Here is a 27,229-nt window from a genome sequence, read left to right on the forward strand (position 1 = left end):
GCATATCCAAAGAAGTGGCACTTCTAGCCCTTAGCTGTGGCAGCCAATCATAGCCTCTAATTGCATTCACTGCATAAATTGTTGGTGTCATGAATAATAAAATTAGTTTAAATAAACCCCCAGCCACAATCACACACACAAAAAGTTACAATCTGGTGGAGGATCCTGCATCCTTTCATTTTAGGGGAAAGGGTCAGTGTAATCTCAGTAGTTAAATCCTTGAATTAAAATGAAGATATGATTATTAGAGGTCAAGAGAGGTGAGGATAGGAGTGAGAGGAGACTGACTTGTGGCTCTTTACAGGTAAGAGAACTGGTGTCGTCACTGCAGTCTTTAGAGAGTGCTGCATATCTATGATAGACAGCCCTGACCGGAGACAGGAGACAGGAAGGGCTTCACTGGCCATCCTCGAGAAGAAGGAGAACATGGGCCCCAGAGCTGAGCATTCCTTTCCATGTCCTGCTGTGGCCTAATGTGATCTCTCCAGATGGCATCCAGCAACCCCAATCTATTTCTGGAAACTACACATGCTGGTCTGGCACAATGATTTTCCAATCTGCTGGTCAGTTTTCAACCGGATCTCATCAAGAACTTTGCCATTTAAAAGCAACCAAATCCCTAACTTCCCCACACCCCCTGGCTGTGGATGGAGGTGCCTGGACAAAGTACCATGGGAGTCCCCAGCCAGCCTCTGTGGGACATAATGACAGCACATCCTTCCCAAGGGCTCCAGGAAGGGGGGTATTTTGATGACCATGCAGCTTCTGTTTCTCTCTTCTTTCACACACTCTGCTCAAAAGCTCTGCCTTCTGCAGAGCTGCAAATAATAAAAGATGCTCAGTGATCCTGATGGTCAAATGGAACACCTGCTAGCCCGGGGCACCCTCTCATGTCACGAGGACAGCCCTGATCCCTCAGCAGCCTGCCCAGGGCCCCTTGGCATTCTCCTGACTACTTTTCTTTCTTTCTTTTAAATATCTATTTTTTTAGTTGTAGTTTGACACAGCATCTTAATTTAATTTATTTATTTATATGTGGTGCTGAGGATCCAACCCAGGGCCTCGCACGTGCTAGGCGAGCGTTCTACCGCTAAGCCACAACCCCAGCCCCCTGACTACTTTTCTTAGCATTGCTTCTCTTCACGTCACACAATACTCCCCAATACAATCCACTCCTTCAACCCTTACCCGAGCTCCCTGACAAGTGTCAATTCTCAGACTGGTTCTGGTCCCTTCTGTCCCGCCCTTGTCTTCCTGCATTTCTGAGCCACTCTGCTGACTTTATTTAATGAGGTTTATTGTTTGTGCTTAGTAATTTTCAAAGGCCCATCACCCTCTTTGAGTTCGCCCTTAGATCTTCAGCCTGCCAAAGAGGTGGGCTTTTGAAGTTTCCTTCATTAATTCAGTACCTAGCTTCTGCATTTAGCGGCACATGGGTTTGAAGTATACATAAGCCACAGTGGAAACATCTGAGAAGCATCCCAAGACACTGCAAATTATAAAGGGTGATTAGGAAATAGCATGGCTCTCTATCTTCTTATGCCTTAGAACTTTATTCCTTATATCAAAAAGATTCTGGGATATCAAAATATCACTGTCTGACTCTGATAATGACTTCCCAGAGTTTCAGACATTGGGGCAACAAAGATTTAACTTTAATTATCAGCAGTTCCTTTTTTGCTTTTTTAAAAAAAATCTTCAGCTATTGTAAAGGGCAGAGGAGATGGAAGGAGGGCAGAAAAGGAAGAGGAGGAAAGAAGTGAACTAGCAATCCTACCAAAGTCCTGCACAGCAGCTGCTATCTTTGACAGAGTCCCACTGCCTGAGTCCCAAGCAAGGGACTGCTTGGCTGGTGACATGGGGTGTTCTAGCTGTAGGTCTATCTTGCTAGTCCTGCCACTGTTGGGTAGCAGAAACCTAACCCAGAGAAGCCAAGTGGTCTAGCAATCAAGACAAATGAACAGTCTCCAGTAACTGCATAGAAACAATTCAGCTTCTAGAATCCAGTCCTGGCTGGCTGAGTGAAAGAAGAATGGCTATGAGGATCTGCTATCCCTAGAGCATGGGCAGTGTTGGAGGTCATGTTGGGGCAGCAGCAGCAGAAGCACCATCTAAGCCCCCTGCTCCCTGGCCCAGTGAGTTCCCTGTTATCCTTGACTATTTCAGAGGAGCATGGTCCCTGAGAAATCTAGCCCAAGGAAATGAATCTTATCTAAAAATACCTAAGAATCTCTGCAAAAATAAGGTCAGAGTTTAACATCTATTGTCATGAATTCTATGCCATTACTAACTTTATGAACAGCTGGCCTACATCCCCTTTCCTTCCATGTTCCACCTGCACGCAAGAGGTCTGGATTCTGGTCCTGGCTCTCCCAGTGTCTCAGTGCAGCTGGAGGGAAGTCACATGGCCTCCCTTGTCCTCCATGGCCTCTTGGTGATCTTCCAACAATTTCTGGCAGAGGACACTTCTTCTTTTTCCCAAATGAAATTCTACATGGAACTTCAATATTTAAAGTTGGTAAAAAAGGGCTGCCCTGACTGAGGGCGGTATCTGCCTGCTCTGCTTTCCTTGTCTCCTTCTCACCTCCTGCCCAGGCCGAAGTCAAGGGACCTCACAGGACCCCGACTCCTCTCAGAACCCAGCAGGAAAACAAAGCTCTCAACAATCTTTATGACTGCTAGCTGTATTTTATGACTTGATTTTAATCTGTACCATTTAGGATCTACTCGGGAGGGGCCCTGAGAGAGGTATAAGTGGCAGGCTTTTTTTCCTGGAAGAATCAGCTATCATTTATCTTTAAGGAGGGAAAAAAATGACAAGCCTGAGAAAATGATTTCACTTTTACAACCTTATTACAAATGCTGAGCACAGCTGGGAGTAAGGCCCAGCTCTGTGTGTGGGTGTGGGTGTGTGTGTGTGCACACGTGCTGCTTGCTGGGTGTGGTTAGAGGTTCAACCTTTTTTCTGTTGTTGGTTTCATCTGCAGTAGTGGAGTAGATAAAGGGAAACTGCTCAGTGCCCTGGCACTATGGCCAGGACATCCCCAGATGGGAAACTTTTCTCACGTCTCCATGGCAGTGCATGCAGCTCACTGGGCCCCCTTCAAGAGTGAACAAGAGGCAGACACAGGTAGCGTTTATCTAGTGGACAAATCTGCACATGGACAGACTGGTGTCTGCCATCCTCACTGCAGATTCAGGCAGGGATAATGCCGGAGATTCTAATTGCCTGTGGGATATGATTTTGCCACCCCCCACCCCCGCCGCACAGCTGTTTTCATGCTGGGGTTGGATTTTGGCGCTATAGTAATTTTCCCCCATTGTCTGGTATCCCTGCATTCACATTCGAGAGGGATAGGAGAAGAACAGTGTTCTCAGGAGAAAATTTCAGCATTTAGGATTCATGCAAATAAACACACCTATTGCTCATGCTCCCCACCCCTTCCCTCAATCCACTCACGGCAACTCAAAAAAACACCTTTCTAAATAGTTCTTCTCCTGTAATTTCACTTCCTTTAAAAATAGTGATGGGGTTACATCTGATGCCCTGGAATGTCCATCATGCATTTATTTTATCCAACTCAGTGCTAGGCAGCAATTAGCAAAGGTAACACTAATTAGGTTTTACAATGTATTTTGTGTCCCTCTAAACTTAAGTCATAGCATTTTTAAGCTTCTAATGATTGCAAGGTCATTTTGCTATTCTTCATAATAGCAGGGATGTTAATGAGTGCATTTGGTATGCATGGGGATGCCCCTGTTTCCTCTTGGGACTTATTAGCATTTATTGGGGACACTTTACTGAATTTGTTGCTGAGCTCATGTCCTAAATGGAACTAGCCACATGAAAGCCTAGAAGTTTTAGACTTGAGTGCAATCAATCCCACCTAAGGTCTAGCTATCCAGATCATCGTGAGATAATTTGTTTTCCCCCAGAAATTTAGAAGGTTCACATTCTTATTGTCAAATCTTCTTAACTGGCTAATCTCCATTTCCCACTTCTGAATGTACTTATACATGTTCCTTCCCACTTAAAAAAAAAGTTATTGCTATGGTTTGAATATATTCCCCCCAAGTTCATGTGCTGGACATCTAATCATCAAATTGATATATAAATGGTATTTGCGGGGGGAAGGCTTTGGGTGGAAATTAGGATTAGATGAGAGCATAATTGTGGGGCCCTCACAATGGCATTACTGGCTTTCTAAGAAGAGGAAGAGAGTTATGAGTTAGCAACTTGCTATAAGTATGTTACCATGTGGCCAGAAGGCCCTCACCCGACACCAGTGACAAGCTGTTGGAGATCTCCCAGCCTCTAGAACTTTGAACTAAATAAATTCACACTCTTCCTAAATTACCTGGTCTATTCAGTTTTAGCAACAGCAAATGAACTCAGACAATTATTAAACTATGTATGTTACAAATAACTTTAGCATTCATAGTTCCATGTTTTAATCTTGCCAACAGCATATTCTGGTTATTTTTGCTGGAATCAGTTTTCTATCTCTGAAACAGTAAGCTCTCGGGAGGCACACTACAAACCTTTACAATGAGCTCTCTCAAAAATGTCTACCCCAGGACCTTGTGTGACTCAGTATTTTCTGGGGGCTCTTACATGAACTGCAGATAATGAGATGAGGGGCATGGCAACGCTGAGGTTCAAGCAGCCCAAGAAGAATTATTCCCAGTGCAGCTAGAAAACTTGACAAAATATATTTTGATGGCTGACATGTCTATATCATGATGTCTGGGTGGCCTTATAGGATGATGTGTTTTCAGAGGTCTATTGGGATTCAGGCTTCCTGCTTCCCTTCTAAGGGAGTAAAGGGAGGTGATGAAGGAGGAAATAAATATGCGAGCAAGAGAAAGCAGGAGTTATCTTAATTTCATTTCTTTGCTCTGCAAATGTCTATGCCCTCTGAGCTATGAGCCAGCTCAGTGTTAGGTGTAGGACTATCATACTGAACAAGGCTGGCATTATCCCCGTCTCTTGAGCTTACCTTCCAGTTTGGAGCACCCTAACAAGCACTTAATTCTCCTGCTGGTTCTTATTTTAAACCCGTTAAGCATAATAAAGATATTCAGGGTATTATGAGTGAATGGTTGGTCCTATTTATTCAGTGGGGCCCAGGGGATTCCCTGAGGCAGTGATATATCAGCTGAGCTCTGATGAGGGTGGCTAGACAGTCGGGGTGTGGGGAGGGAGAGGGAAGGACATTCTAGACAGACAGTAGCATACAGAAGTTCCCAAGGCAAAGACAGCAAAGAGCTAAGAGACCAGGAGAGGGTAGTGCTGGACGAAGCTGGCCAGCCAGACTGGGGCTGGACTCTGCAGGTCATGTCACAGAGTGCCATTTATATCCTTGACCATGGGAAGTTACTGGAGTCTTTTAAGCAATACAGTGACATGATTACCTATGTCCCTCCATTGTATATATTTTCTTGATCAATGGTCAGAGAAATACTTTTAAGTTTTCTAGGTACTAAGCTGGGAGTAATTGTAGCTACTGACACCGGGTGAATATCAAGATCATTCGTTATGTTTCCCCATTGTCTCAGGAGGGTGTGCAACTCCAAAGCCCTCTTGGATAATTGATAGATTAACAGCTAAAAGATGAAGCTTTTTTCTTTTTGTTGCTGTTGTTGTTGCTGGGGATTGAACCCAGGGTCTCGTGCATGCTAGGCATGTGCTCTACCACTGAACTACAAACCCACACCTAAGACTGAGCTTTAAAAGTAAGTACCTCCAAGGAAAAATGATTCTCCATTCCCAAAGGTTGCAGCCTGTGACCAGTCCTAGTGCTTCCATAATACCCGAGGTTATGGTTTAGATATGAATTGTCCTCCAAAGGCTCATGTGTTGAAGGCTTGGCTCCCATGCAACAATATTCAGAAGTGGGAAAGTGATTGGAGCATGAGGGCTCTGATCTCTTCAATGGATTATAGGTTTATTATTGAAATGGACTATCAGGAGGGGTGGAAACTGGAGGAGGTGAGGCCTAGTTGGAGAAAGTAGGTCACTAGGGGTGTGCCTTGGAAGGGTGTTTGTTGTCCCTTGCCCCTTCCTCATTCTCTTTGCTTCCTGGACACCATGAGGCAAGCAGCCTTCTTCCACCACAACCTTCCACAGTGATACTCTGCTTCATCTCAGGCCCAGCAACGAAGCCAGATGACTAGGGACTGAAATTACTCAAACCATGAGCCAATATAAATCTTCCTTCCCATTAGTTGTTTTTCTCAGGTGTTTTGTCATAGTGACAAAAAGCTGACTAACATATTTGCCTCCCCCAGGGAGCTTCCTTCTTGCAAAAGAAGGAAGAAAATGGAAGAAGGAAAGCAGAGAGGGCTTGAGGGGAGAAGCAGAAAGAAGAATGGAACATTTAAAGTAATGCTGGCTGACGAGCCCTCAGAATTTTCCTGTCATACCTTTAAGGGAACCAAATGCCAGAACATGAAAGAAAGACTTTAGTCCAGGTCTCAGACAGAGCAAGGGACAGAGTTATGACTTTTCGGGTTATTGAAAATCCCTGTGCACAGAGCACTGGGTTCTGCAGCCTCTGAAGCCGGTAGGGGTTGGACCCTGATGTAGTCACTTCCCTAACCTCCTTTTACTGCTATCCTGAGCCTGGTACAAAACTCAATCTGTCAGAAGCCACAGTGGCCACAGGAGACCCAGCTGCCCCCACTGGGCTGGCTGCCTCAGACCCCAGTCAATAAACCTCCTTGTAGCCACACTTAAGATAACAGAAAGAGAAGAAACTGCAATGGCTTTGTCACTAAAGCGAATGGCATATTCTTATAGTCAGATAATGCAGAAATAAAGTACATTTGTAATAGACAACAAAAGGATTATCCCCCATTCATTTCAAAGCACCCTTCATCCCACTCAGGGATTACATTTCTCTTTACTTATCTTGCAAATAGTTTTCTTTTTATTCTTTTTACCCTGAAGAGCATATGCATGGCTTATGGCAAATATAAAACATAGCTGGACCTTTGAGAGGCAAGGGCTCCATTAGTCAGAGAGAAGTCACCCTCCCCAGGACCCAGTGAGTCTTCTAATCCACTGCTAGGCAGTGGGACACCTACGAAACTAACCCTATATCATCCAATGCAGAGCTGCATATTTGCTGGTCTGCATGGAAAAAAAATGATCTCTGAGAGATGGCATCAGAGAGCAAACCAGAACCGGGCAGAGGAGCCAGAGAGCAAAACAGAACCAGGCAGAAGGGCCTCTTGAGTACTCCCAGTATTAGACTTTGGCCCTGAGATGTGCTTCATGGCTCTCCTCGGCATCCTCCTGAGGTATCAGTGTTCTTTGCAGAACCACTGGAAGGCATGCTTTTAAAGACTACTCATCCTTACTCAGAATGGGGAAAACATCAAAATCTGAGAAGCAGAAACTAAGGGTATTCTAGAGAGTGGAATGATAGTATGGATGCCCTGAAAAGCCATATGTGGGACCTATTCATGGGTCCAATGTCCACCATTCAGGGCACAGGAGACTGAGTGAGATGGCTATGACTTTAATTCTGCCCATTATCTTGGCTCTGCACAGGTGAGACATATCATGGTCACAGCATGCACTCTGGTGATCTCTGCATATGGGTAGCAATCACTCTCATCATGCATTTCATCCCTAGAATGATCTACTTAGGTCTCATCCAAACACATTTCCTCCTTCTTAATTATTGTGTTCCTCTGTAGCCCCAATCACATAATCATAAGCTCTACACAGTGTCTAATTTAATAAGCACTGCCATTTTTTTCTTTTGACAATTTTGACTCCTTTCTTTTGCTCCTCAAAGATTTTGTAGGTCAAAGGATTCTAAGAAGAGGCCAGGCCCGATGTGATTCTGCAATCTGTATTTGGGGTAAAAATGGGAGTTCATAACCCACTTGAATCTAAAATATGAAATATGATATGTCAAGAGCTTTGTAATGTTTTGAACAACCAATAAAAAAAGAAGAAGAAGAGGCCAGGGACATAGCAGGAGCAAATAATGTTCTCTAAGTACCTTCAAGTTTCTGAGTAATCTCAAGCATACTTCCTGAACTTCTTCTTTCCTGTTATTCCTATTATCCAAGATATCAAAATTTGAAAAAATTCATGAATATGTATTGCAAATAACTCCACAAAAAAGCAAACCCTCTGGCTGCACTGGAAGGGATGAGCACATTGAGAAGAGACTTGATCTGGCTGCAGGACTACCCTGGGAGCCTGCTGACCTTTCTTTCTAGGCTGGTGGGAAGTTTTATGATGGAAAAGTCAGTCTTGCAAGGTGAGGGTGCAAGACACACTTTGGGAGAGGCTTCCATGTCAAGTATTCAAATTTTTATAGAAAATTAAAGGCTATTCTCAAATGTTCTCTTACCTTGTGTGTGTGTGTGGGGATAATATGCAATTCAAGTAGCTTCAGTGCAGTCCATCAGGAGCTTTGTACCTTGATCATTCAACTCTCCAACTCCTAAAGCCCCTCATTCTCAATGGGAAAGAGAGAAACTGCTCCCACAGAGGGTTAAATTCACAGCATTCTCCTGTTTGTATATAACAGGACCATTAGAGTATTTTTATTTCTCCTCTCTCTGTGTTGCACAATACCACATCAAAAATACATTTGCAGTGGAGCTTATTTTCTGAAGATGGATAATTTGGTTAAATCTCTTCCACTTTGATTTCATCTCCAGTTTCGGACGAGCGGCCGTACAACATGCAGCAGCAAAAGCCCATTTGATTCTCATAAAAAAGAATTTAATGACCCTCTGATATAAAATTGATCCTCTGATAAGATGGCACTTGTGGGCTTCTTTGACAGAAGTGTTAAAGCAGTGAGTCTGCACAGCTTCCCTGATGGGCAGCACCTTCAGTTGCAGCTGGGCCTGCGAAGGACTTGCAGTTTTGCCACTGCTTGGGAATGGGGTAGTTGCTTGGGTTGTCACTACTGATCCAACACATGGAGTCACTGAATTCCTTCGGCTCTTACCAGGCATGGCATGGCCACAGCTCATGTGGGTTAGGAGGGGTGGACAACTGCCTTGTAGAATCAAGTATTTAATGTTGGGAAGTCTCAGATTGTATTGGCCCTGGTTCTAGTCTCTGATGCCACTACTTCCTATTTTGTAGAGGGTTGAGAGTAAAGACTCAGGTATTAGAGTCTGTAAACAATTCTGGATGGCGCCTGGCAAAATGCCAGGGGGAGTGGTTTATGAAGTAACAAAAGCGAGCCATTAAGTGTGGAGATTCCTTATTGGTTGACTGCTGTATCTAGTTTATGCTAATTAAGATAAGCTGTGTGGAATGTATAAATATCGCTCTGGTCCTACAATAAACGGCTCCTGGCTCCTACTCCTGCTGTATCAATCTACACAAGTTGCTCGTCACCCCCTGGTTATTTTGCTGCAGCCGGACTGTGGCACTCAGGAGCAGACTTATTAGTGATGAGGAAAATGAAAATAACAATGAAACATTACTTTTTTGCCAATTGGGTTAATAAGAATTAGAAAAGTGGGGAATACCAAGGATTGTTGAGCATGTGGGAAAACTGGAAGTCCCACAAACCGGTGTTCAGAATGTAAACTGGTCAGTGTAAATATCTGGTGCTGTTTAATGAAATTATCTGTGCAAATATTTTAAGATGCAGAAATTTGGTCAGGCAGTGTGAATGCTAGGACTCTCTCACAGTTCCACAGGAATGGGGGTTTAGAAGCAATTTAGAGATCTACCAAAAGGGAATGGATGAATAAAACTCTGAGTGCAAAAATTAGAAACAATGAACAGGCAGATATCTAACACCAACAATTCTTTTTTTTTTAACATGAACAATTCTTAAAAACAGTATTGGATAGAGAAGAGTTATATCTGCAACACAATACTCTGTGGGTAAATTAAAATTATTCACATACACATATTATATATACAATGTATGTGTGTGTGTGTTTCTCTTCCTTTACCCATATGTCTTTAAATATATATTTTATATGTGTAGTACATATAACATATATTATGTGTATATATAATATTGCATATTATATCTATCTATCTATTCAAAACATATATAAAATATTACAATGGTTACCTGTGGGTAAAGGAAGGGATATAGGAATTAGGACCAAGGATAAAGGTGGAAATATATATATATATATATATATATATATATATATAAAAGAGTTCTTAGATGGGTGATGATGTGCCATAAACTGAGAAATATGACTAATCCAAGTCTTTGAAGTTTATATTCAATTTTTAAAAACTATCACATAACTCAGAACATGGAGTAAATGACAAGTGGTGATTTTGATGGTTACAATCCAGGCTCCCTTTCTCAGCAGTCCTCTGAACCTTCTTGTATAATCAGTGGGAATGCTGTAAGGTGAAGAAATTTAAAAGGGGGAAAAATTCTCTCCTATTCCTGATGTCCTTGTGAGTGCAGATAATAAAGTCATAGGGAAGGTGAAAGGCCAATTAAAGTAGATTACAGACTAACTGACCCACAAGGATGGAAAAAAAAAGAACCAGTAGATAAACTCCAATCATGTAAAATGGAGATTTCCTGTGAAGTGTGTGTGTGTGTGTGTGTGTGTGTGTGTTACTAATTTGGGATATGCATAGACTTTTTGACTTGGGGATAATGATCATGCAGAGAGGCTGATCAAAACAGGAGCTTTCCTGAATTCTTTTTTAAAAAATATTTTTATAGTAGATGAACACAATGCCTTTATTTTATTTTAATGTGGTGCTGAGGATCGAACCCAGTGCCTCACACATGCTAGGCCAGTGCTCTACCAATTGAGCTACAACCCCTGTTCCAGCCTAAATTCTTTATAGACTTTCACTCCTTGTAGACATGAAGGTGGCTGAGAAGCAGTGAATGAAAGTCATCAAAGTCATTTGCACTTGTAAAATGTGACCCAGTAACCACTAAACAGAAAATCTCTGATAATAGCAGTTAAAAAAAAAAAAATAAAGCCTGTCACCTATCTTACCTGACAAAGGAAAGGAAAGAGCCCACAGAGCCCACAGCCGATTAGGAAGGCAGATTGGCTTTGCATCCCTGGAATTATAATGGTGCCTACTTTTCCTCTTCTGGCTAACTGGTTTGAGACAATGCAGTGGAAGATAAAACTTCCTTGCAGCTGGGTCCCCCAACCTCTGGAGTCAGGCCATTCTCACCAATTGTCATCAGCTGGAATATGCAGCCAGATGAGTCCTAGAACTGAGGTTCTGGAAGCAATACTAGTGACAAGTGCTCTCTGGTGACAAAGGTAAGAGGGAGGTTGACAGAGACCAGGGTTGGCAAAGCAGCTGCCCCTGAAGTTCTACAACAATTCAATGTACCATTTAGTTCACAAGGGATCCCCAAGCCTGGCCAAAACTAGGAGTTGAGTTTCACATATTAGAACAGAAGAAGCAAGCAAGGGGAGACCAGGAGCAGTCCCAGACTTAAGGCATCTTCTTAGAGATTCATCCAGTGCCCAAATATACAAAACCAGCATCGTTCTTCAGATTAGCAAACAAGCTGATAGGTGGAGGTGACAGATAGTCTATAAAGGGCTAGGTGGTTGGTATTTTGTAAAAAAAAAAAAAAAAAAGTCAGTTCAAGATCACTTTCTCTACTCTTCAAACCAGTTGTTTTGCACAGAGGAAATATACTGTTTGGGTCAGGAAGCTAACTGTGTGAGTGTGTGAGTGTGTCGATTCCCACATGTATAAATGTGCAGCTCTCATGTGTCTACTATACAGCAAGTAGCCGAATATTGGAACCCCTTCAGTAATGGGTCTCCTGCATTCTTCAAACCCCAAACCCCTTCCTCACTCATGGTCAAGGGGAAAGTGAATTCAATTGAGGTTCAGAACTACTCAAAGATTTCCTTGATGCATGTGAAAATGCAAGAAGCGTAGGAAAAGCAATGACCCCTGCTGCCTGTCCCCCACCCCCCTGCCCTCCACACAAAAGGAAAAGAAACAGCAAGCTTATCCATGGCAGCCTGAGAGGAAGGCATATTCATTTTTAAGAAAACACTTTCATTCCCTGTCTTTCTGCAAAGGGTTAAACATAAAGGTAATTAAACAATGATTTCTTTATAAGTGCTGGACTTCTGAGGCCTGTTTTCTCTGTTGGAAAAAAAAATAGATTTAAGATAATGGCCCTATTCTCCTCAGAATAAATTAAGCTCAGAGATAAAGAATTCCATTACTAATGCCTTTCAGCAAAGCCCAGGCATCCTTTAAAGTCAAACTTTAAAGTATAATGTGCCGTGATCTTGCTGAAATCTTTCCTGTAATGATATTTAAGTGATGGGCAAGGGTATCAATGGTTCAGGCAAAGTATTGATTGTATATCTTCAGGGCTGCTGGGCCCTTTCAAGGCATTGTATTTGAGGGAAAGCATTGCACTTATTTAAATACACTTTCAAAACAGTTGCAAGTTAACTCAAGTAACTGTTTTTTTAAAAAAAAAAAAACTATAGGAAAAAGGGCAAGTTGGAAAAGAAGAAGGAGAGGGAATATAGAAACCTGGTAAAAACTCAAGGTAGAAATCAATGACAAATACCAAACTTCAGCATGAACAACCAGGCTGATCAGCTCCTGCATCTACTTCAAGTTGAAGAGTCTTTTTACTGTTTAGCTCTCATGCCTTTTCTTTTCTGTGGGAAGAGCTGACAGAGAGTCCTCTTCACTCTTGTGTCAAAAAGATATGCCCTGTCCCTTGGGGAACAGGAGGCTATTTGAAGTACAGATAGTTAGTTGCTAGTCTGAAAAATCTGCACAATCTTAGCAAATCCATCTCCTTCTCTCAGGAGGGCGACTCAAAGAGCCAGAAGGAGCTCATGGACACTAGATAAGCAAGGAAGGAGGATGGAGCTTGGGTGACCTGGGTGATGGCTTGGGTGGCCCTGTTGGAAACCTCTTGGAGGAGCCAAAAGCTCTTGACACCTCATCCAAGCATCTGAATCATTACCTTATTTCGGTCATGACTTGGATGTCTAAAGCCATCAAGCATGATGCTGACATACTTATGACTAACACTGAATGTGGGTTTGTAAATTCTAATTCATCTCTGCTACATGGTTGTAACCTTCTTAAGGGCAGAGATTGAAAACTGTTAGTTGAGAGTCTCAAATTCATGTCTCTGGAGAGTGCTCAATACAATTTCCTTCAAGAGCTGTTTTTCCTCTTTGAAACAAGAAAGTTGCTCACAACTGATGTCATCCTAAAGTTTGCAGCTTAAGTGACATCAATTAGTAGCGTTGGAGACACCTGCACTCCCCCTGCAGTATAGGACATATCAGGAGCAGTGGGTCAGGCCTTGCTGCTGCTTTCTTCTCTTCCATGGGACAATGACAAATATCCCCCAGTGTCTATTTCTCTGGCATCTGCAAAGCACACTCTAATTCCTATGTGTTGCCCTTTAGTCAGAAAGACTCCCAGAGTCTTGGTGCAATGGTGTCACTTACCTAGAGCATGCACAGAACTTTGGGATCACTTGGTCCATCATTTGGCTCACCTAAAGATACTATCCTTGGCACTGGCAGGAAAAAAAACATTGTGATGAGGAGTCTAGATAATTCAGAAAAGAGACCTAGTTCCTGGTCAGATGGGACATACTTTTGTGTCTTGGTTATATAGAAAGAGGTTCCCATTGCTTACAACTTTTGGCTTCCACACAGTCTGATTCTTTGGAGCAAATTAATATGACTATTGGAAATATGTGTCTGCCCACACATGTATACTCATATTTATGCCATATATATTTATTCATGACTTGAAAATGTATGCTTCTTATGAAATTCATTTAAGGCTGTATGTAAAGAAATTTAAAAGAATGCACTCATAATTATACCATCTTCATGTAGCAAACTTGCTTCCCAAACATTTGTTTGGTACTTGCTCTCTGCAGCAAGGTGCTAATTCCTACAGGTTCAAGAGAAGGCATACTCCTTTTGCTCCTGAGTCCACAATCCATTGAGGCAGATAAACAGCAAAAACAACAACTATAAAGCAGGGTATCAGGAAGTGTACAGAATGCTGGGTAAGCAGTAGGGCACACAGCTCCCTTCCAATATTTGGGATGAAATGATCATGGAAGATGTACAATTTTGTATTCTCTTTTCCTCTTACTGTCTTAGTCATATCTCCTTCTGAGGCTATGTGGAGACGCCTTCATCTTTCAGAAATGCCTTTTTGTTAAATAAACAGAAATCTGGTTTCCCAAATGCTACCATCCAATGTTTTTGTCTATATTTATTGCATTACTTCATCAAAACAATATTTTTTAAAAAGGAAGCCCAGGGTCCAACAACCTTGTGAAATAAGCAAAAAAACAGTATCATTCACTCAGCAACAGATTGTACCTGCCTGTTGTTTTCTTGCTTGTCTAATTATTCCAAAAAGAATAGCTGTGGTAAGGCACTCTCTTGTCAGCAAATATGCTTTTGATTTAGGAAATTATTATAGAAAAATGCTGGAAGCCTTGTAGTCATCTTTGCTATATTTAGAGGGAAAATAATATCCCACTGCAATTACCATTTGGTATGAAGTTTAGGCATTCACATTTTTCTTTCTTTTCTTTTTATAATTTTTTTCCTCCTTTTTCCCTCTAGGTTAACAATGCAGGGATCATAGTTGCACAATTATTAAAAAGAGGCCACTTAAATTCAACCCTCCATAGATACAGTGTCTGTGGCAGTGTTTAATTAGAGATTAAAACTGAGGAATTGAATAATTGAGGTTGCTAATGAATTTGAAAACTCAGCAAAGCAAGGAGAGCAGAGCATTTTTCTGGCTTTGCTTTTCTTCCTTTAACCCTCTTCTCATTTCCAACTATTATCACATTTCTGGCCTTGACTGCTGAGTTTATTACTACTCATATCCCTGGCCTAAGTATAAAAAAAAAGAAAAAAAAAGCTGTTGCCTCTTTGCTGAGCTTCTGGAGATACTCGGTCTATTGGATTTATGACATGTTCAGAAGGTTGCAATTGCAGGAAGCTGACAATGATGAAAATGAGATATGTTGGGCCACCAATGCTTTCTGTAATCACCTTAATAGGTCACCATAACAATGGATGCTCTTGGCTGGAAAAATAAGAAGATGATCCTAAATCAAAGAAAACTTAATACATTAATAGTCTTATTGTTCCTTCCTCTGGGGAAACTGGATTATTTGGGAACCTTGCTTGGTAGACTTGCATTAGCTTTTCAGATGCACAGCAATGAAAGCGATCCCTTGGTTCACCCTAGAACAGAACTAACCCTTCAGAGGGTGACCTGTAATAAATGTGCCTTTGGTGGATAGCACATTTCAAACCCAGCCTGGAGGTGAGTCTCAAGCAGGGAATTCTGCATTAAGGGAAGGCTAGGATCCAAGACCCTGAAGGTCCTTTCCCACTCGAAAATACTATGATTTTATAAAGATAGCATAGAGCAAACTGCCTTGTTCTAAGAGAACTGCTCCCTTTGAAGTTTCTCTTTAACACAAAGGTAAAGTTTTTAGGACTATTTTTATCTTTTGGATGCTGTACCTCAGACGATCCATTTCAAGCTTCATTTGGCACAAAACCTAGATGGTTTAAATTGGCATGCAAGGTACATGTCTACATTTTTATGGCCAAAGGCCCCCAAACTCACGATTACTTGCTATTTTACTATGGCTGGTGAAATCATATCTTGATGTTTATTTCATCTCTGACTCCAATCAGTTCAACTACTAGTAGTCATAGTGCAGCTGGTAAAAGGGACTTGCTCTAAAGCAGCACTAGCACAGCAGACACTCAGTCACAACATCTTTTATGAATAAGAGGTCATTACTAATAGCATTTCCTTAAAACTTCTTAGCCACACTTCTTAGCTCAGCCACTGATGGCTTCCTACTGATGATTTTAAGTGTATGTTTTTGACAGCAGGAAAAGAGATAATCTGTCTTATAAGACTATTCTTATTTATACCAAGAAAAACCTGCCTCCTGCTACAGCTTAGCACAGCTTCAGCTTGGGGCCAGGGGTCAAGCTAGAAGGTATGCATAATGCACATATTTAATCTTGTCTTATCTATTTTTATTCCATGCTTCCTAAATACTTGTAGCATTCTCTTTGTGTCTACAAACATCAATGCTATTATTCCTCTGAGACATTAAGACCCCAGAGAATAGATACTGTAAACACGTTCTTTGAAGGTATCTAGGACAGCTCCAAGAATAGTCAAAAATATAATAATTTACTACAGATGATGATGGTGATGGTGATGGTAATGATGGAGAAATGGTGAACAGTATAAAAGCCCATCTTGAGATGGGAATTTGTGGCAATGGTTTAGAGGACAAAGCCATTTGGGGGAGGCAGGGTTGTCCCTAGCACCAAGAGCAGCTCTGTGCTTAGTGTATGTGAAGTATGGTGAAGTCATCTGCATACCATCAATGGCGGGCTCTGAGGACGTGACTCTGCTTACAGAGGGGACTGGATCGGATGAGGGTTCATGTTTCTTAGTGAAGGAGATGTTCCTTAGAGGGGGCTACAAGCTGAGAGGCTACAAATACTGATAAAGTTTTCCTAGGAGGTGATGGGAAGTCCCAAACTTTCAGCTGACCTGTTTTCTCATTTGCAAAACAACACTGTGAGGTAAACATCCCTAAGGATCTGCAATGCATCAACCTGGCAGAGGGACACCCAACAGGTAGGCCTTTCCTTGATGTCCTTCTCATTGAGATTTGAAGCCTCTGAAGCAATTCGTACCATTTGCTATTCACAGATCAGAGAGTGGGAAGAGGAGCTTTTTCTTCGCAGGTCTTATCAGACCAGTCCCATGTGAGGTTTGCATGCACATCACAAGCCTCATCCCACACGCTGAATGGCATTAAAAGCATCTCACCTTTGTTTAATCTGCCTGGCCAAGAACCTTTAAAAACACCAGACTTATCGCCCACCACCACAGCCTGACAACACAGAGCCCTGTCTTCGGACTGTCGATAGGTGCCGATGGCTAAGGAGCTCACAGGGAGAGGCTGCAGTGGGGATGTGGCCCCTCAAAGTGCTCCTGGGGTCACCTGGTCCACAGCCAGCTGTGCAAAATCCCTGGTGCTGTAGAGCAAAGCGAGAGCACACACAGGAGATGAAACGGGCTGAGAGGCAGAGCCACTGTGCTAGGGGTTTGTCTACAGAGTTGTCAGTTCAGGTCTCCAGGTCAAAAATCACTTTATCTGCCAAAGCAGATGCTTTGTAGAACAAAATGGAAGGCTGACTTCAAGGCTGGGAGGTGTGCGGAGCCCCGGGCTGCCATCACAAGGCAGCAGGGGCCAGCCTGTCCAGCTCTTCTCTGAATCCTTCCCTCAAACACAGGCTCTCTTTTCTCTCCATGCTCCCTACTGCCTTTGAAGACTTTCTGATGGGCCCCCCTTTTTGCCTGCTGACCACTCAAGAGGCAGGATGTTCAAAGATGTGGCTCCCAGTCACTGAAATCAAAATCATTCTATTTGGCATGGTCGCAAAGCTACTTTCTGCTGTTGTTTGTTTTGTTAAAATGAAGCATTAAAAGGGGGGCAGGCAGGGATCGGGAGGAACCAGGATCTTTAGTCATTTCTGAAGAGAGGGAAATAGGTTCAGGGGAAGGAAGCACAAATACTCCTTGACTCACTATGGGTGACATCGATTATGCATTTAAAATACAGTAAGTTGAAAATGCCTCATACACACCTAACTCACTGGACATCCTAGTTTAGCAACAGTGCACTGTGGTGTCGGTGGCATTGCCTGCCATCTGAAGAGAGGATCTTATCTTATTCTCAGCGTGGGAAGAGAACCAAATTGAAAATTTCAAGTAGGTTTTTTTTTCCTGACTGCACATCACTTCTGCGCCACTGTAAAGCAGAAAAGTTTTAAGTCATAACATCGTAAGACGGGGACCATCTGCATCAATGGCAAGATGACTCCAGAAGAAGCACATTACAGCCCCTGGCAGATGGTAAGGACTTTAAAAATTACTGCCCAGTTGCCACTGCCCACTAACTTTCACTATCTCCCATCAGATAAGAGGATGGGGATTCTCCTGCCAAGAAAAGCAGCATTTTTGTCTTACACTTCCTTTCCTTTCACTGTTTTTCAGCAGGTATGGAAGCATTATGCTCACTAAGAATCAGGAATAGTATTAAAAACAAGATGTGCCAGATGTGGTGGCGTATACCTGGAATCCTAGGAACTCAGGAGGCTGAGGCAGGAGGATCACAAGTTTGAGGCTAGCCTCAGCAACTTAGCAAGGCCCCAACCAACTTAGTGCGACCCTATCTCAGAAGAAAAACAAACAAACAAATAAAAAAACCAAAAATCAAAAGATGTGAATTTGCACACATTATGAAACAAACTAGGTCCTGAGAGTTTTAGACGCTTAAAGCTCTCCTCTGCAGCAGGAAGGGTGAGACATCTGGGATGTCTGCTTTGTTCATCATGGATTGTTCTGCCCTCTGAGGCCCACAAAGGGAAATCAGAATGGTTTGGCTGAATCCTGTATTTTCTGCTTGGTGATTATTTCTATGTGATAGAGGAAAATCATGAAAAACTGTTGGTCATTTTGGACATGCAAAGAGAAGAGGGAATCACATTCAGTAAGGAGTCCTGAACTACCTGATTTTCAGCCTTACCTGCCAGATGGTCACACACACTAATCTGCTCCTTGTGATACATAATAATATGTCTATCAATAGATGGTATCAGGATCGCTGTCGTTGTCGGACTATTTGGATTTCTAATTGAGAGTTTATCAGAGAGTAAAGCAACCTCTCTGCTGGTTGGAAATGTTCCTTAACTCTCCCCCAGAAGCCCTCACTGATCAATTACGGTCAGTATGTTTGAGCTCCAGATGTCTCCCAAGTCCACAGTGAGGACACCCATCAAACCCCTAGTAGAGGCAGAGGTCTGAAGTTTATCAAATCATTATCTGTGTCAAATACAGTTATGATTATTTTCATCAAAGAATCTCATAGTTTCTTCCACACTTTATGATGGCTGTGATAGAGAGGAAATTGAATGGCAAGATCATTTCCAATGGCACATAACACGGGGTACTATAAGAAAAAGATGACCCACAGATGAGAGGCCAGGCAAGGAACATTTCACTGGAAGGGCAGGTGGGAAAGCAGAGAACTAAAGAAATAAAAAATTAAAAAAAATAGTGGAGCTCTTCTATGATTTGTTCAAAAAGTATTCTGGCTACCAACTATGGCAAGGCTCAGAGCTAGAGCCTGGAGATACAAAGGTGAGTGCATCCCTTTCTTGGTCTAGTGGGAAGACGCACAAGTCTCATTCATGGGAAATGGGAATGGGGGATGGAGCTGCATGCACGCAAAACCAGCAGGTTCTCTCTTGGCATTTGCTTCAGCCACATCGAACTCGGTTTCTCCATCCTCTCCTTCTGAGGGCCTGGCTTGTTCTCTTTGTGGGCTGCTTTTCTTCTAGCATATGGAGGCAGGCTTCCAGCTCTCATCAGGCCCGTTTTAATGGAGCCCTCCTTGACCACCTCAGATGAGACTGCACTACCACCAGCAAGACTCCCCAGACCTCTTCCCTGCCTTGTCCCCACCTTATACTCCATCAGAATCTAACAGACAAAATATGCTATTCGTGATTCTGCTTCCCCTCTCCAAATATCAATTCCATGAAAGGATGATCTTTGTGATTTTTTTTTAATATCCTCCTGTATCACCAGTGCACATAAAATGCATTTGGTAAATGTGTAGACATTAGGTAGACATTCCAACTAGTAGCTTCTAATTTCATAGAAACCAAGAGCTAAAGTGATCCTTATGACCATTTTGTCTGACCAAAGTAAAGGCTCTGGAGCCAACCCTTGGGTTCAAACCTGGGGTCTATCACTTACCAGATACGTGACCTTGGGAAAATCACTTAACTTTTCTGAGCCTCAGTTTTCTCATGCATACTATAAGGAGAAAATAATGACTCTCCTATAAGGTTGTTGCAAAGGCTAATTATAATCATTATTTAAAGTACTTTATGGTACAGTGCAAATTTTTCTTGAAGCATTGGCTGCTATTATTGCTATTAAGAAAACTGAAGATATGATGAAGAGATAAGAGACTTGCTCAAAAATCACACTTTCATTAATTCATTCAACAAGTACTTAAGTGCTTCCTCTATACCAGAAATCAAGGATTCCAGAACAGGTGAAACAGAATAGTTCCAGCTTTTACTGAATCTTTAATCTACACAGGGAGATGAAAGCTGAACAAGAAGTCTCACAACTACCCAACTGCAGTCTGGAGGAGCACTATGAAGATGTAGAACACTCTGGCCATAAAGAATCAGGGACTTAATTTGTATGTCAGGGGGATGAGGGGAAACAAGTCGGCATCTTTGAAGAAATGGCATGCATGTGAAGACCTGAGTAGAAAGTATCCAGGGATGGGGTGGGGATGGAAAGAATCCGTGGGAGGTGTACACTAAAACCCAGGTTCCAGCCTAGGGCTTTTCACATCATAGCTGTGAAGCTGTGGGATTGAGTAGGAACTTCTTCACTAGCCTGGGATTTCCCAAGGCAAGAGAGCCAGGACTCGTGGAAGAGATCATCTATCTCTTGATCTCTGCCCCTGGCATAATGTCCAGCACCCAGAGTGCCCACAGAATGAAGGCAACAACCTGTTCTTTCAGTTCCAACTCACAGGGTATGATTCTGATGATAATTTGGTGTTCCAAGTTTAGAAATGCACCCCCACAGTGCACCCCAGGGGTAATGAGCAATGGAGAACAAGCTCCTGTGAATGTAGTCACAATGGCACCAGTCTCTGAAGTCATTGACTCTTTCAGCAGGCCAGGGGTCTCTTGGGAATCCTGACAGAGGAGGGGGAAATTCCCTCTGTTCTCCGTAAACCCAGGAGACACAGGACCTTGACCTCATGGGTGACCTTTCACCATTATGGCCTCAGCGTTCACAGAAGTGGCTGTGCATGGAGCCAAAGCATTGCCATTATAAAATACTTGGTTAAAATATGGATTAATCCCTGGGAGGGAGTTATGCAAGATTCAGATATATGGTCTGTGATATGGATAGGGTATATTTTTTTATTGCAATAATAAGTTTCTCAACTCCTAATGGACCCTGTATTAACTGAAGATGACAAGGAGCGAGGGATAGAGAGCTGGCAATTTGTTAAGGTTGCAGAGCAGCAGTTCCAGGGGTTGTAAAAGATAAAACATTTCAGAGTCATTAAAATCTGCCTAAATTGTCTATCTGAACTCAAAGCAACAAACCTAACTCAGCTCCAAGTCTATCACTAGACGTGTATTTCTTTACAGTGCTTCACCTCTCCTAGGCTTGACAGATGACTCAATCTTGCACTCCCAGGGGCACCAGGGCTTTGGAAAGACCAATCCCAGACCTTCCTGGAGGAGGTGACTTGGAGTACTTGAGAGGGAAAGGGGCAGCTATGGGATAGATACCCAGCCCCTTGGAGAAGGAAGGCTTTAATGTACAAGAGGCAGGGCTCAGCCAAGGAGCACTTTGGCTGGCTGCAGAGAAGAACCTACCTGGGGAATCATAAGGCCTTTCTGGTGTTGGGAACTGGCAGGGAAAAAAGACTACTAAGTCCCTGATTAGAGCTTTGTGGTTTGTCTGTATGGGCAACAAAGGGCATAACAAGGATTTGGAAAGGTTTATGGTCAGACTCATGAGTTAGTGAGTAGTTCTAATGAAAAGTCTGGCTACTATTTACAAAGAGCTGTCTAAGGCCCAGGCTCCATGTTGGCATTTTCATAAAGTAACTCATTAACTCTTATGATGATTCCATGAAATAAATCGTAATATCCCCATTTTATAGATAAGGAGATTGGGCACTTTTTTTCAGTCACTCCACGACTCAAAATCACATAGCTAATAAGACAGCTAGGCTAAGGTCAAAACCCCAACAAAACTATGTATTCTAATGTATAAGCCATAACATGCCATCTTCCAGGAATCTGCATATTTATTCTGATGGATGCAGTGAACCCCCAATACTTTAGGCCCCATGCATCTGGTAGAGGTCACACTGCTAAGTATCCTTCCTGGTGGATGATGTCAATAGCAGAAAAACCCAAGAGTGACCCTGGACTAGGTCCTTGGGCTTAGCAATGAACAAGACATAAAGATGCATGTTCCCACTGCCAGCAGGAAAGGGGGGTAAGCTTTGTAACAGCCCTCTGCAGCTGTCCTGGGCCAGTGACTCTTCCTGCATCTTTATCTTCCATGGGGAAGCGGGTTCCTCCTAAATAGGAGGAGATGAGGCAGAAGGGGATAGAGACGGAGGAGCAACAAGAAACATGAAGCTCCAAGGGATGACAGAGGGAGAGAGGGTGGAGATGGTAATGCCAGGGCTTGTGACATATTTTCAGATATGGTTTCCCCAAGTAGGAGGAACAAGGTGGGAAAGAGGCAAGCAAAGAAAAGGCAGTCACCATGCCGAGACTCTTTGAAAATGGCATTGTTGTCAAACTCAGAACACAGTTTCCCACCCCGAATAAAACACTGACATTTGTCTAATTAAAAAACCTAATAGAGATTTTGCAGACAGAGGGAAGCCGCCAGTGCATCTGCTGGTGAAGTCTCCATATGGCCCAATGCAATGTGTGCTCTGTTGCAGAGAGGGAGCAGGGACTCTACTATTAAAACTGCCCAGCCATTAAATTACCTCCATGGTCCTGCTGGCCACTGGCTGTGAGAGAAGGCAAGGCTTGGCACAGATTTCTGTTGTGCCCCTTCTTCCTCTTCGCAAGAGTAAGGATCTGACATGTGGACAAGCCCCCAGGAAGTGTTGGAGTAGGAAGGGAGAGGAGGAAAGAGGAGATTCTATTGGGAAGGACAGTGCTCTTCTGGATCCCAGAGACTGGTGGGATGTGTTAATAAGAACATCTGGGGCAGCTCAGTAGAGACTGGGGAAAAAGCTCTGAAGAACTGCTGCCAACCTCACATTCCCATTCCCACCAGCCTGACAGGTGAAGCATAGCCAGTAGGTACTTGTTTTGATAATGAAACCCAGAAATGAGTTTCCTTGGTCACTCACACAAAGAGATCCAAATGATGATTTGGGCAAGATCTAGGCCAACTCCAGAGGCCTAGAGGAAGTGAATTGAGACCCTGAAAAGGTCACAGGAAGTCCTTTCAGAAAGACAGGAGAAAGCTCAAACAGGAGGAGCACGGCCACGTTCCCTGGAAATATGCAGATATTCCCTACCTCTGAGCAAGCTATCCTGGCCCAGAGTAGCTCTGGGTAGCTGTAGGTATTGCCCATATGTGCCCTGAGCTAGTCCTGGCTCCCCACTCTCATCCCTTTTCCTCCAAATATCTGTGACCTTCACTTCGCTCCACACTGATCACCCCTTGCCAGCTCACACTCCTCCAGCAGATTCAGGTAAAGATTTCAGCACTTCTTAGGGCCCCAGTCCTGAGTGCCTCTCGCACTAGGCATCAAACAAGAATACATCATACACACATACAAAACAAGCAACTCACCATGAGCTCTGAGATAGAAATAACTCATCTTGTCTATTAGTCTGAAATAAGAACCTGATGAACAGGGAAAGGGAGAAGAGCTTCGCCTTCCTTCAAGATACCATGCTGGGTAGCCGTGGGGCTCCTGCCTGAGCCATTCATTACATTTCTGGGGCCTTAGTTTCCAATCTGAGGCACCACAAAGCTGCCTGCTGCATCCACCTAATTACCAGCTTCTCCCTCCATTCCCACCAGCCTGGCAGGTGAAGCATAGCCAATAGGTACTTGTTGTGATAATGAAACCCAGCAATGAGTTTCCTTGGTCACTCTAGCCATTCATTATCATAAATGGTAATGCTATTTGATGGTGATGACACAGGATGGGTGCTGACTGGTGACATATGGGGTGCACCAGTCACTCAAATCAGCCGTGATAATAGTGCCTTAACAAACCCCAGCTCCCTTGAAGAGACTCTCAGCCAAGCACATGTAGTCAACAAAAGTTATACTTTTAGGCAGGTGATATTTAGAATGGACCTCTAGCTTTAACTACCCAAAGATTACAAAGCTGCTCTTCTCCTATGCCTGTACCAGAGGCTGGACAGATGGGTTCACCTTTCCCAATGTCTGATGTCCTTTCTCCATGAAGTAGTTGGGATCACTATTTACTGCAAGTGATACCATGTTTTCCGAACATGGCTGGGGAGTGTGGTCCATTCCTTTAAATCCATTCCATCTCTCCCCTCATTGAATAGAAGCAACAGTCTTTAGGAAAATCAGCTTATTTGATAAGCCTGATTGGCTTAAGGACTAGCCAATCCCCCTTGATGATTGATTCAGAATGGACCTAGTGACTCATTTAGACCAATGAGATGCTGAAGGGTGTGTGGGAACTTCTTGCTCTTAAGAGAAAGGATGGAAAGTCATATGCTCTATCCCACTAGATCTAAATGCAGAAGTGTCTCATCTAGGTTGCTGTTGGTCACAAGGAGACTAGCCTGGGAAAAAGACAACCCATGAAAAAGGAAGGGACCAAGACAAGGACAAATGGGGGGGGAGGGTTGCCTTCACTGAATAGGGTCAATCTCTAGACTTCTGCTTATGTCTGCTTACATCAACCAGCAAAATCCCTATTGCTTTAACCAACTGGAGTCTGTTTTTTGTTATTGGAACCTCAAAGTATGTTTTTTTGAAAGAAAACAAAACAAAACAGCTCCTCTCAAGTCTGGTTGGGAAGAGGACAAACAGGAATATTAGAAGTCCCTAGCAGAGCAGAGTGCCTATGGACCAGGAGGCCAGCAAAGCAGAGGGGCCCTCTTGTGACTGACACCTCATGTAGTATTTTGGAGGCAGTTCCTTGCTAGGCAGCATGCTAATGAGGAAGAGTTCTCCTGTAGTACACTGGATCAGCAGTACTTTAATTGACTATAGTTTGTTCCGAACTATTTTTTTTCAGGCTGGCATTGACCTTTGATCTGCTTTGGCCAGTGGAATATAAGAGAACGTGACATAGACAACATTTGAGCAGGTACTTTGAGTCTGATTTGGTTTGGCCAATTTCTGCCATTGTGAGAAAGGAAATGTGTGAGAGTAGGTATTATTCCTGTGATCAGACCCCTTAATTGAACAGGCATGTGGAGTAGAGTCACAGTTGACCTGTGGCCTATTTGTGACACGAATGAGAGAAATAATTCTTGCTGTAGACCACTGGGATTCTAATACCTACCAAGCCCTGTTACATTCCTAGGACTCTACACGAGGACTTGGAAAATTCAGAAGGATGAAGCATGGTCCGTGTTCTCAGAGAGTTTACAGTCACAGTAAGCACCAGAAAGGATTACAGAGATTGCAGAACTCAGGGAAACTGTGGGGGCCACTGGAATTTAGAGGGAAGGAGGCCAACAGCCAGGAGGAACCTCAAGAACAGATGAGCCTTGGAAGGTGGTAGGTAGGGTAACGACAGGTAGGCCAAGACTGATGAAGATTCCTCACCTGGTTTGTCACATGGCCTCAAGGAAGGAGAGACCTTGAAAGTGCCTGGTAGCACATGCCATTTCACTTTTTCTTCTGCCTAACGGAGGCAAAGATGCTGAAACACTCACTTTCACGTTTGAATGAAAATATCTTAGTATACAAATTATCACTTTACAATTAATTATGCAGAGTAAGTAATACATATGAGACCTCAATATTATGACAGCTTGGAAATTTACTGTTTTCGAAGTGAACGTGCAACAAGTCTTGCCAAATGTATGTTGAAAAGTAGCTCGAGATCAGACAATTAATATTTTAATTTTGTGCATTCACAGCACATCTGTGGGTCAGCATAAACATCACAAATAACTAGGCGTATTATAAATTGACACCCCCAAAGTCTGAGCTTAAAAACCGATGCCTTCGCTTCCTCTTCTGCCTTTGGGGAAAAGAGATTGTTATGAAAAGATGTGATTACACCATATTGAAGTTCACCAGGCATCTCAAATGGTTTGGGTTTGATAAAAATAAAATAAAATAAAATAAAAAATTTTTTTAAAAAACACAGCAGATTTCATTTGCTGAAACCTTCCTTCCAGAATCTGTAAGCACCATGTGGATATCAAGGGGAATTTCATCAGTATGTTTCTGATTCCATTACACTTAAATCATTAAAAGATTTTTGAGGGTTTTCTGAAGTCCAATAACTCTCCTGAGCCACTCTTTTCCCCCCCAGCATGTTTTTCATTTCTCTTCATAAAAATTAGGAAATTGAATTTTTAGCTCTGGATTCAAAAGGAAAAAAAAAAGGCAGTTACTTCTCAATGATAGTGGCTGATCAAAATCCTCATTCTAAAAGTTTGTTTTGGAGTCCATCAATCAGAGAAGTGTCTGTTGTCATTAGACCCGTATCTCCGATGGCAGAGATTTGTCCAATCATGTTTCAGAAAAAAAGCTCAGGAGTTAAATGTTTTACTTGACTCTTTGTAGTATACAGTCTTGTCTAAGGAAGCCAGAATTGTTGACTTACATGAAGAGGATAGAACTGCAGCATTATAAGCTGGATGAGACATAGGTACCACTCATCCACGTCTCCTGCCCTCATCAAGCAAGGCCCTGCTTAAATCTCTCCATAAATTCTCTCCTGGTAGCTGATATTGTTTTTGTCACACGGCAGTCAACCCATTCTTTGTTATGTCTGACATAGGCTGATCTTTCTCTCAGGTAAGAGCATTTCACATTTTCTCAGTCTCTTGACAGATCTGAACCTAATCTTGAAATGGATCATATAACCATTCGCAAATACACAAAGAAAATGCTTTACAAAGGCTAGATATAGGCTGCCTAACAGCAGGTGCTATATCTAGACTCTTCCTGCTCTATCCCCAGACCTGGGCAGGGCTGGGCACACAGGAGATGATGAACATTTGTTGAATGAATGAATAAGTAAAAAAAAAATCTAGTCATTTGTAAAATACATTCACATTTTCACAGCACTTTCACACCCACTGATGAATAGTACTCTAATGACACTCGGAGTACCACACAGGAGGAGTGATCCTTATCTTACTTTTAAAGCAGGTGAGGCCTGGAGATTAAGTACATTAATTTAAGACTTTGTGGCTCATCAATGGTGAAACTGGAGATTTTGGATCACCTGATCCTAGCATATGCTATTTTCATATAGATTAGTGTTTCTAAAGGTTTAGTATACAATAGATTAGCTGGAGGATTTACTAGAACACAAATTGCTGTCACTCCCAGAGTGTCAATTCAATACATCTAGAGTCTGGA

The 27,229-nt window shown here is 42.7% G+C and overlaps 1 protein-coding gene and 1 non-coding gene across 6 annotated transcripts in view; both read right to left on the minus strand.

Annotated features, from left to right (window-relative positions):
• Positions 1-27,229, minus strand: part of Kirrel3 (kirre like nephrin family adhesion molecule 3) — a 560,323-nt gene that overhangs the window by 451,211 nt on the left and 81,883 nt on the right. The window lies entirely within an intron of this gene.
• Positions 5,642-5,715, minus strand: Trnaa-agc (transfer RNA alanine (anticodon AGC)). Its single transcript has one exon. It is a non-coding gene; the product is annotated as a tRNA-Ala (tRNA).

The sequence above is a fragment of the Ictidomys tridecemlineatus genome, chromosome 4 (genome assembly GCF_052094955.1).
Source record: "Ictidomys tridecemlineatus isolate mIctTri1 chromosome 4, mIctTri1.hap1, whole genome shotgun sequence".
NCBI lineage: Eukaryota > Metazoa > Chordata > Mammalia > Rodentia > Sciuridae > Ictidomys > Ictidomys tridecemlineatus.